This window comes from Panthera uncia, chromosome D2, assembly GCF_023721935.1.
Source record: "Panthera uncia isolate 11264 chromosome D2, Puncia_PCG_1.0, whole genome shotgun sequence".
NCBI classification, from domain to species: Eukaryota; Metazoa; Chordata; class Mammalia; order Carnivora; family Felidae; genus Panthera; species Panthera uncia.
Genome location: NC_064818.1, coordinates 72,773,832 through 72,784,964, shown reverse-complemented (window position 1 = coordinate 72,784,964; position 11,133 = coordinate 72,773,832). Strand labels below are relative to the sequence as shown.

The 11,133-nt window shown below is 52.3% G+C and overlaps 1 protein-coding gene across 4 annotated transcripts in view; it reads left to right on the top strand.

Moving 5' to 3' along the window:
- Positions 1 to 4,515, top strand: part of CACUL1 (CDK2 associated cullin domain 1) — an 83,365-nt gene extending 78,850 nt beyond the window's left edge. Inside the window, exons 10-11 of one of the 4 annotated variants that reach the window (XR_007460966.1) lie at positions 1,264 to 1,587; positions 2,360 to 4,515. The gene's annotated coding sequence lies outside the window, so the exon portion shown is untranslated. Of the gene's footprint in view, positions 1 to 1,263 lie in introns of all 4 variants that reach the window. The other 3 variants (XR_007460965.1, XR_007460967.1, XR_007460964.1) reach the window with 3 other exon arrangements.
- Positions 4,516 to 11,133: the final 6,618 nt, after the last annotated feature.

The window sequence follows — 11,133 nt, the reverse complement described above, 5'->3', positions numbered from 1 at the left end:
CTCTGTGGATCATCTTGTTTACTTCAGAGGCCACTAGCTTAAATATTAAGGAAGGTGAATTACCTCACAGAAATTGCAAGATTGGGCAGTTCCAGGATCAATAAATGTGGCAGCTCATGGATGTCATCAAGGACCCAGGTTCCTTCCGGCTTTCTGCTCTGCTAGCCTCCATATGTGAGCTTTGTTCTGGAATTGCTTCCCACAGGGTCTTGGCTCGCACGGTTGCCAGACATGAGGCCAACCACTTGAGAAGAAGACCTTGTTTCCCAGCTTTTTTTTTTTTTTTTTTTTTTAAGAGCAAAGAAACTTGCTCATGAGCCCACCTGCATGGTTCCTCTCACTTTTCACTAGGGAAGTTGGGATACATAAACATGCCCAAACTAATAACCGGGAAAGAGATTGGGACCACTGTGGCAGACTTAAATAAGTCTCACCTCTTGGGGCTTCGGTTGGGCTCACCTTCCCACTGACCTCAAGAGGAGGATGTGCTAGAACTGAGCCATGTCTCTGTTAGGAAGACGGAAGAGAAAATGGCTGTTGGCAACTATCGGTTTGCTTGGATCTACCGCACGGGGGAATGACTACTGCTACTCAGGAGCCTCAGGGAGATGCCAAAAACAACCCCTCTGATTCTACATCAACTTTGTTTTCCACACACGTACACAAAAACCAACTCTTACCAATTCTCATTCAGAATGAACTGATGTACTCTTGTTTGAAAGTCATGGTAGTCCATGTCTAGAATCCATAAGCAACAAGGATATAGGCACACCCCTGACTGGAATAGCCAGGGAACTGTAAAGAACCCAAAGCTGGGAAGAGCTTGAGCTACCTGAACACAGGCCCAAGAAAACCCAAGTCCCTGGCTGGGAAAATTTCTCCCTTGGGTATGACTAGTTTCACCTATAACAAAAATAAGACCATGTTGTTGAGCTAGTGCTTGGTAAACACATCCTCTGTCAATGAAAAAAGATGGCTCAAATAGCCTAAGAGAGGGAAAGGAAATAGATGTGAACTAAGCACCTACTTTATGGTAGTGGCTGCTGTTTACTGGCCATCTGCCTGTGTGGCAGGTGCTGTATGCAAATTTTAAGAGCATTTGAGCAAGGCAATTAGTGCTACTCTGCTGAAGCGTGGGCAGCTTCTAGCCTGGTCCTCAGTGATCCCCGCCTCCTGGTATTCATTCACCCTTGAGAGTGAGCTGGACCTAATGACTCTTCTCATGAATACAGCAAAAGTGATGGGTGTCTCTTCTGTAATTAGATTACAGAAGACTGACATCCGCCTTACTGGTGTATACTCTGGCTCTTCTTACTTGCTTACTTGAATGTAAAGGCCCACCTGGCAAGGAACTGAGTGTAGCATGGGGCCAACAGCCAGCAAGGAACTGAGACCTTCAGTACCAGCCCATGAGGCACTGAATTCTACCAACAGCTGCTGAGCGAACTTAGAAGTGGATCTTGCCCCACTTGAACACAACGAGGATTTCTGCCCTGGCCAACACCTTGATCATAGCCTTGTGAGAGATGGTGAGCCAAAGAACTTAGCCAAGCTGTGCCCAGATTCCTGCTCCAAGGAAACTATGAGGTAATATATACATGGTGTCTTGAGCCACTACATTTTGGACTAATTTGTTACAGAGCAATAGATAACAATTATGAGATAGTCAAGATGTCAGAGATTTAAAAACTCGTCCAAAGTTACATAGCAGCGGCAGATTTGAGCCTTCATCTGCCAGGATGCTTTTGTCTCTACCACCTGATGATCCTGACAGCCTCCGGTGGAGGTAAGCTCTGTCCCAGTGTAATTCTTAAGACCCACTGATCATACCTCCCTAGCCGAAGCTGTTCAACCATGTCTATAATAACCTTAGGAGAGAACCTTCTCCACTGAGGTTCCATGACAGAAGCCCTAGAGAAAATGGTTTGAACAGTTTTGTTTTTGTTTTTTTCACTTTTCCCAAGGTTGGTACATGGCTTCCAGATGCACAGAGAGAAGTTCCATATACTGGGTGCCTTTAGGGCATAAGGGATTAATTCTCTCAGAAACCCTGGTTGAGAAGGGCTAGTGGGGAGAGAGAGGCAGAGCAGGAGGAAACCATGAGGTGTGCTCTGGGGAGAAAAATGCCCTGAGTATCCCCTGGGAGAGATTTTCCTCATGAAGCAGCCTCAAAAGCTACTAGTGAAGCCAGGAACTACACACACACACACACACACACACACACACACACACACACACACAAGTCCCCTAGGGCCAGTGCTCAAGGCCAGTCTGTGGCTCTCCTCTGGTGATAATAGGGTGAGGCCTTCGCTGGATGGGGTACTTGAGTCCCACTTGCACTGTTTCCTGCATTTTCCAGGGGCATCCGGAGGTGGGAGGAGCCACAGGAAAGGCCTGTCCTCTCAGGCAGCACTATCTGTTGGCATGAAGTCCAATGGCGCTCTTGGGAAGCGAGAGATTTCAGGTAGTGTTTTTGAGCCACGTGGGCTCTTTTATGGACTGTCGTGTCCCTATGCCTGAAAACACCTCTTGGAATACTGCTTGAGTACGTTATTCTCCCCCAGCTATTTGTTCATGTGTCATCTGCTATCCTGTACCCCTTTAGGTATCCTGTACCCCCCGATAGGATGTACCGAGGAGGATACTTCACCTCTGTGGTATTTCCTCCAAAATCCATAACCTCAGTCTACACACAAGAAAACGTCCGACACATCCAAAGTGAGGGACTTTCTACGGGACACCTGACCGCTCCCTCGTCAGAGGTGTCAAGGTTGTGAAAAATGAGGAAAGACCAAAATCTGCCTCGGATTAAGGTGACTGTGGAGACAGGGAGACTTAAGTGCAGCGTGGGATCCTGGGATTGAGAAAAGATATTTGTGGAAAAGCTGGAGAAATTGGAATAAACTTTGTGACTTAGTTAATAGCGCTGGACCAGTGATGATTCCCTAGTTTTGATAAACGTACCAAACCTAAGGTTTTAACACTCAGGGATAACAGGGGAAGAATTTATAGAAACCCTCTGTACGATCTTTGCAACTCTTCCATAAATCTAAAACTGTTTCCCAAAAGAGTTTTTGAAAAATTCCATGGGTTTCTCACGGTTATAAGGTGGTGTGAAATAACAGTCCTCAAGGAATCTGAGCTTCTAATTCCTCTTTCAGAAGCCGTACAGGGAGCCACGGTAATTCCAATGTGCACATGGCTGTTGGGTCTCGTGGCTGATCGCCAAGCTCTGTCATAAAAAAAATCTGTGTTGAGATGACATAAGTGTTTATCTTCAAATCTGAGAGTCTGAGCCTAACAAGCTGTGTTTTTTTTTTTTTAATTTTTTTAACGTTTATTTATTTTTGAGACAGAGACAGAGCATGAATGGGGGAGGGTCAGAGAGAGGGGGAGACACAGAATCCGAAATAGGCTCCAGGCTCTGAGCAGTCAGCACAGAGCCTGATGCGGGGCTCGAACTCACGGACCGCGAGATCATGACCTGAGCCGAAGTCGGACGCTCAACCCACTGAGCCACCCAGGTGCCCCAACAAGCTGTGTTTTATTCCTACTGTCCTCTTGCTGGTGTTGACAGTACATTTTTGGCTTTCCAATCAGGGATTGGAGAATCGGATGGACATTAGTATTACCAGCCTAGCTTTAGGTGAAATGACATCGTAACCCATCAACCCATCAGAGGCAGCTTCGAAAGAGGGGCAGTTGAAGTCCGTGGCACTTGGGTCTCCTGCAAGTGGGAGGTCTTCCCCAGGCACTCGGGGGGCCCCTCCCTCCTGGGTTGCTTGTACCCTCTGCTCTCAGGCTTTCCAAGGATAGTCTGGGTCTAGTGGGTACCCACCAGTTCCCAAGACCTGGAATTCTCAAGCTGATTGAAAATCCTGCTGAATCAAGCTAATCCAAGGAGGCAGTGTGAAGTGTGACCCATCGGGGCCTGGAGACACGGCAGGGTGGGGGAGTGGCCTTGAGACTCAGGCCAGGGGAGCAAGTGGCAGAGCTGGGATGTAGACCAGAACCTCTGAGAGGCAGCGTGGTGCAGTTGAAAGAACATACGCTTCAGACTCAGAGATGCTTTGGGTCAGCCAGCTCCTGGTGTATGAGCTGTGTGTCCCTGTGCAGGTACTTCAGCTCTCTGAGCCTCAGTTTCTCCTGCTATGAAGCCAGAGTGGCCAGGCTTTCACTTTACCATGGTTCAGGTGCTTCTCATCCATCCTTCAGTGAGAATAACAACCGCCACCGTGGTTCCTCTCCCACTGTTCTGTCGCCGAGTGCTGGCTGTGTGCCTGGCACTGTGCGAGGCACTCTGTCCACTATCTCAATGACGCTCATTTTCCAGTGACAAAGCTGGAGCCCACAGATGTGAAGTGTCCAAGGTCACCCGCTGGTGACCTAGTAGCCAGTCCTTAATGATCGCACACTGTCGGGTGGATGTAAGGGCTACAAGATGTAACCAACACAGCCTGGCAAGGGCCGGTGCCCAGGAAGTGCTCACTTTGCTTCCTTGGGGTGGCCCCAGGTGTCTGGGGCACGAACTCAGCCTCCTGTCATTGATGCTCAGCCCTCAGCCTGCGGGCTGTCTAGTGTCAGCAGCATTCTCTGCTGGGCAGTGCCTGCCAAGCTCCGGGTGGCTGCTCGGCCTGCAAACAGAGCCCCATCTGAGCCCATCTGAGCCCCAGCCTCAGGGAAGACCAGACTTTCAGGACACATAGAAGAAGAGGTGCCCAACAGGTCTGTCAAGAGTCCGCTCTCAACAGAGCCAAAGACACCCCAAGTTAAAATGACTGCCCTGCCAGCCCAACCAGAAATCACAATCGAGTGGCTACTTACTGCTTGCTGGTTGGAGGGAGAGGGATCTAAGCCTCGGTCAAACATACTCAGAGGAGACTGAGCCCTGTTGCAGGGAGAGCTCAGCTTAGTATCTGGATCAGACTGGGAATTTTGGCTCCACCATTAATTCACCCGGAAAGTCACTGAACCACTCTGACCTCCAGTCTCCTCATCTATAAAACAAAAAAATTGGCCCATGGTGGTGAACATCGTTGTTTGGGTCTTCTGACCGTCCTTTTCTTCATATAGTTTTGTTTGGGGAATTACTCCTCCTCTTCACTACAGTCTCGGGGGCACTGCTGGGGGAGCTGGGATGGCATATGGGGCAATCTGAAGTCTGAAAAGGGCAGGAGTCAGCCCTTCCCCAGAATGGACACACCAGGGACTGGCTGGGGTTCCTGTCACTGAGATCCCTGGCCCTGACAGGTGCGGGGGCTCCAAAGCCTGGCTCTCCGCACTGTTCACCACTGGTGACCACCGTCCCTTTGTCCACCACGGCCTTACCGCTGCCTTAGAGGGTCATGGCCAGTGACTGGTGTTTGCAGCCCAAGTGCCCTGGCCAAGACCCCCCAGAAGATCTCTTGGGCGGGATCCCGTCTCCATAGCAGGGACTTTGTTATCCACTTTGGAGCTCTTCTGAGACAATGGGCGGGGCAGAAAAATTAATATATTTAAAATATGGAGACGATGATTTCTTCCTCCTCTGCATTTTCCCTCTGGAAAGAAAAGGGAGATGTCACAGCGGATCCAGAATGGAGTAACCAGGTGTGCGGTCCCTGGGAGCCCCCGTCCTTGAGCGCTCCCTGCGGAGAAATCAAGGTGTCCGCTCACCCCAGCCCTCCGTCAGGCGCAGCCAAGCCTCTGGTCACGTGAGCGATGCCCCTGCATGGCTGCTGGGACGTCTCTCAACGCCCTGGTCACCACGGCTTAACAAACTGCAAAACACTTCCAGCTCCTCTCTCCTCCTGCTATTTGTGAATCGCGTTTGCCCCAGTGCCTGACAGAGTGAAAAATGCATTTCCAATCTTCAGGCAGCAGTAAGTGTATTTCTGCCACCGTGGGAGCTGGCGGGGAGGACCCTGTAGCCCGGGGCCCTGGTCCTCAGCACTGGGTCTCTGGGGCATCGAGGGAACTGGTGACCTTCTGGGACAGTGGGAGCCAGGTCAGCCTGGAGGGAGGGGGTGACCCTTGGGCACCTTTTGGGGACACAGTGGAATCTAACAGTTGGGGGTGGGCAGGGGCGAGGGCGGCCCCCTCATTACCCACCGTGTGATATCTGGAAAGAGCGCTATGAGAACTGCAGGCCTCAGTTTCTGTCTCTAAATGAGGTCATTTAGGAAGAACTGCGCCACGGAGTGAGTCCTCTTTGTTCCAAGCACTGTGCCGGGCATTGTCACTCTTGTGTCATGTGTCCTCACTCAGCCCTGTGAGGCAGGCACCGTTGTTAGCCACCCCATTTTCCACGTGAGGTTCAGTCCTGGGGCCCAAGCAGGGCTGTCTGAGTCCAGAGGGACTTTTGCTACACTGTGGTCCCAGGGAGCCAGCTGGCGATAAATCCAGGTCTCCCCCTCCCCCACCCAGGGCCATCGCCTCTCCAACAACGCTCCATCCATGCACCTGTGCCTGGCACGGTGGCTCCTGGGGGGGCACCTACTTGGGGGGGGGTGATGTTGCAGGGCTGCGTGGAGCCTCGGGTGTGTACCCTGCCACCTGGTGAGACTGATGTGTGAGAGCTGGTGCTATGTTAGCCGTCATGGGGTTTTCTCCCTGACTTTGGGTACAGGGTGCTAGCTGGCAGCTCGGTTCTTTGGAAGCAGGCAGATCCCAGCGCTGCCACTTAGAGCCGTGTGGCTGTGGCCTGCATTTCCCCCACCGTCTCAGGGGGGCTTGTACTGGAGGTGGGGCTAGTGAAGGTCCCTGGAAAACGAGAGCGGCTCTGATCACAGTGAGTGTGAATGACTTCTTTCCTTTAAGGAACACCATTATCACATGCCAGAGAATGACAGCAGAACCATCATACTGTCTAGTCAAAGCCCACCATTCAAATTGCCTTTTAACTTTTCTTTGGGCTAAAATTAGATGCCTGTTTCTTTTAACTCAATAAACAGCCACTGAGCGGCCCCCACGGATTGGATTAGGTGGTCTCCATGGTAATCCAACACATCTACACATCTTATCAGATTTATACCTAGACTGCGGTCCCAGAATGGAAGTCCTTGGGTAAAAACAGTAGCTTTCAATCACTGAGTGTACCTGTTGTCAGGCTGTGAGCTAAGCACTTTGTATACACAATGGCATTTAATCCCCAAAACAGTTCTATGAGGGAACTAATAACATTTTCAGCTCCATTTTACAGAGGGGTAAGCGGGCTTCAGAGAAATTCAGTAACCAATCTGTAGTCCCTCAGCTACCATGGGCTAGAGCTCTGGTCCAACTTGGGTCTGTCCCCAAAGGCTGTGCTTCTGGTCCTGGGCCACAGTGAAGACCCCGGAGCGGGAATGGGGCTCTGAGCCACCTCAGCATTTCAGGACACTTAATAGGAACCGATCGTTTACCCACAAAATGCTGCTCGGGCTGGCTCACTCTGCAGCTGAAATGCTATTAACTCTTCATGGTCAACATGGGAGTCTAATTTCAGTCGAATTGGCCCTGATGGGCAGTGAAAGATGTGATTGATGAGATAGGGTGAGTTCGCCCTTAACTGCACTGTGGGCAGGCAGCCTGGAGCCTGATGGGGCTGGGAACCTTAGGTCTGGGAGCTCCTGTTTCGCCCTCCTCCCCCTGGTCTGCTCAGAAACAGGGAGGGGTGAGAGTGGGCAGCAGGGAACCAGAAAGGTCCTGAAAGGCAGATACAACTGAGCAACCTGCGCCAACAGCTCAAGTCCGCCAACAGCTACCCCAGGAAGTGGGAACTCTCCCTATTCCTGGTTTCCAGACGAGGAGCTGAGGCTCAGAGAGGTACCCAGGTGGCAGAGCCGAGATGGCCAGACCCAAATCAGAGCCCCACAGGAACTATTCCCTACACTGTCCTCTCTGCTGCCCGCCTGTCACTGTGTGGCAGTGGACCCCAGACCAGTCACTGTGCATCACCCCAAAGACCCCACTGGGCTGAGTCTGCCTGCCTGGCTTGCTTCTACTTCACTGGCTAGAAGAGCTGCCAGATCCCGGGTCCCCTCATGTGCAGCTGGGATCCATCTTGCTGCAAAAGCCCAAAGCCTTACGTCTACTTGCCCCCCACGACACATTGAGGTCTGGCACCACCCGTCTTCCTCCCTCCCCCCACCCATCTCAGCAGTGGCGGCATGGGTTGCAGGCCTTCTCCCGACATTACTTGGCAAAGGGTCCTTGGCCAACCTGCTGCCCGTCGGTCTTGTCACTGGCAAGAAGAGGGGGGTCCTGAGCTTCGGCGTGCGGGGCTAGCAGCCGGGAGGCTTGTTACTCCCCTAACCTCCACCCCACTAGGATTCTAATTCTATAGGCCTGGACCAGGGCCCAGACACACGCATTTCGGCCTCAAACTCCAGGGGCCTTGGATGCACGTGGGGCCCACCACAGAGGGGAAGGGGACACACACTCCATCCGGTCTAAGGTGTGAATTTCTATGTGGTCTGACAGTTAATTCTTAGTCACCTTTCCACTTTTCTCATCCAGGGCTAAAATTAGAATCCCAAATTTAGTTGACCTTTTCGTTCACCTGTCACCATGCTCTGAGCACCCATTCTGGTGCCAGGACCTGGGGTGGGGGTGCTGACAGGGACACACCGTGGCCCTGTCCCCCTGCTGTAGTTTCTCTTAACAGAGCCCTTGGCAACAGAAGGAGCTGAACACTCCAAACGGGGGCCCAGCAAGCTGGGTCTGTGGGTCCTGTTTTCTGGAGTTCGTGATGCTTTTCTCCCCGAGCAAAGCCCTTGAGGGGCTTGGCGGGGGCTCCCTCCTCTCCTGGAAACCCTGTGAGCCCGGTTGTAGCTCAGCGAGCACATAGCACATTCCGCTGGCCGCTCGGCCCCTGGAAGCCTGTTGCCTGACGGCCCAGTTAGGGTGGTTGGACAATCCAGCTAGTTGGGGAGACGATGGGATCAGGGGGCACTCCAGATTGGAGTTCCCCAGAGCCCTCTGCAGTCGAGGGCTTTATTAATATAGATTAATGGGCATAAACAGGATTCTTGATTTCCTCAAATAAATGGATTTTGAATGGTTACTCTGGCAACCAAGCCTGGCTCCATTCATTATCCAGCGGAAGGAGATTGAGCTTGTAGGATCTCCATTCTTGTCCTTATATTTCACAATGTCTGAGTCTGGGGTGGGGAGAGCAGGGGTGGCGTGAGGAGGGGTGTCATTCGAGGGGCTCCACTGGCTTCTCGGTATGAGGCCGGGCCCTGGGGGAAATAGGGCGGGTCTCGTGTGGACTCTCGGGCCCCTGAGTCCTAGGCCAGTGGACCCATCACCAGGGGCCAGGAGCGCTGGCGGCTGTGGTTCTGACATTCAAGGACACGTGGAGCTTGTCTGTGGAGCACCGATTCAGGACGCATCCTGCCAAGAGGATTCTTGTCCACCTGGCCCCGAGGGAGGGCTCTGGCTGGGAGTCAGGGTGCTCTTTGCAGAGGGTCTCCCCGTGCTACCCTCCACCTCCCTACTCTTGGGGCCTCCTATTGTGAGGCTCTCCAGAGGCAAGAAGGGCAGGAGCTGGGGAATACAGACTGCACTCTGCAGATACGCCAGGCAGGATCCCGGGAGCGCCGGGAAGGGGACCTCCGGCAAGCAGAGCCGGATCGGCACCAGGCCACACTCCCAGACGCTCAGAGTTCTCCTGCAGACACAACGCTGACCCGGCATGGGCAGTGAGACCAGACTGATGCCGGAGGCCCGGCAGGTGGAAATCAGTCTTCCGGGGGCAGGTAGACTTCTCACCCTCACCGTAGCAGCCCCCCTTTCTTGAGCGCTCCCTAATGCTCTGACTCTGCCTGCACGATCTTTTTCTGCCTCCCGGGAGTCACGTGAGGCCCAGAGAGGTTAGGTGCGGGTGCGAGGTGGCACAGCCGGCGGGCACGGCACAAACCCGTATGGTCTGGCTCCACGACCCACACCCATTCGTTCGTCGTTCATCCAGCAGTTCTTTGTTGAGCGTGTTTTGTTGAGCTGCGTCCTGAAATCTGCGAGGGCCCTAGAGCTCCTGAGCATGTGTCTGGGACTCCAGGGTCAGTCCCGTCCCACCCCTCTGACCCGGGGCCCCGGGGAGGTTGATGGTGTCCCTCTGTCAGTGTCATGCACCCTCCGTGCAGAACCTTATGGGACACGGCGGATGGATGGTCTCCAGAAGCCTCCCGTCAGGCTCCGATGGGGAAATGGCAAGGGAAGAGCCAGCCGCCTCCCCGGCCGCCCTCTGAGGCAGGCCTGCCAACTCGGCCCCCTTAGGAGGGGTAACAGTCAACGTAGACTCCTGCTGGTGTAGCTGACGCAGCCTGTCTTCCCACGGCCCCACCTACAGGGGGCGCTACTAGTGTTCAGGCTTATTCTCAGTCAGATAGGCAAACTATGGTCTCCCAGTACGGTGAAATTTGTATTTTTCTACCATTGATTGATCCGAGCATCCTGCCACGTGTTCAGGAGCATTTATGTTCGCTTCATTCAATCAGCATTGCCTTCTTCCTGATAATGGACCAAGGCCCTCTTTTTTTCTCTTTATTTGGAAAAAAAATTTTAAAAATAGAGGACAGTACAGAGAACAATCAGATCAAAGCTCTAGAGCAGTGCTGTCCAACAGAACTTTATGGGGAGATGGGAATGTTCTAGACCCGCACCCTCCAATATGGTAGCCTCCAGCTGTGTGTGTCTGTTGAGCTCCTGAAATGGGGTTAGTGCAACTGAAGAACTGAATGTTAAATTTTATTTCATTTTAGTGGATTTACACTTAACTCTTAATAGCCACGTGTGGCTTTTGGCTACTATACTGGGCATCGCAGCTCTAGAAGCATTAATTACGGATAACTGGACACTCTCATGCTCCTGGAGACTGAGCCATTCTCAGTATTTCAAGATCCTGCTGGGCACAATTTGTTTGTATCCAGTAAGGCTGCACAGGCTGAGGTCACATCAGTGCAATGACTTTGGACAGAATGTCGGGAGGGCAATAGAGTCTGTAACCTGGATCTGAATCTAGGTCCCGCTGCTTCCTAGCTGTGTAGCCTTGAACATATTACTTGGCCTCTCTGAGCAGCCTAATCTGTGAATTGGTGGGCCGTGGGGAGTATTATTAGCATCAGCTTTTAAGTGTTTGAAGATTAAAAGAGATAATTTGGTGAAGTGCACTTG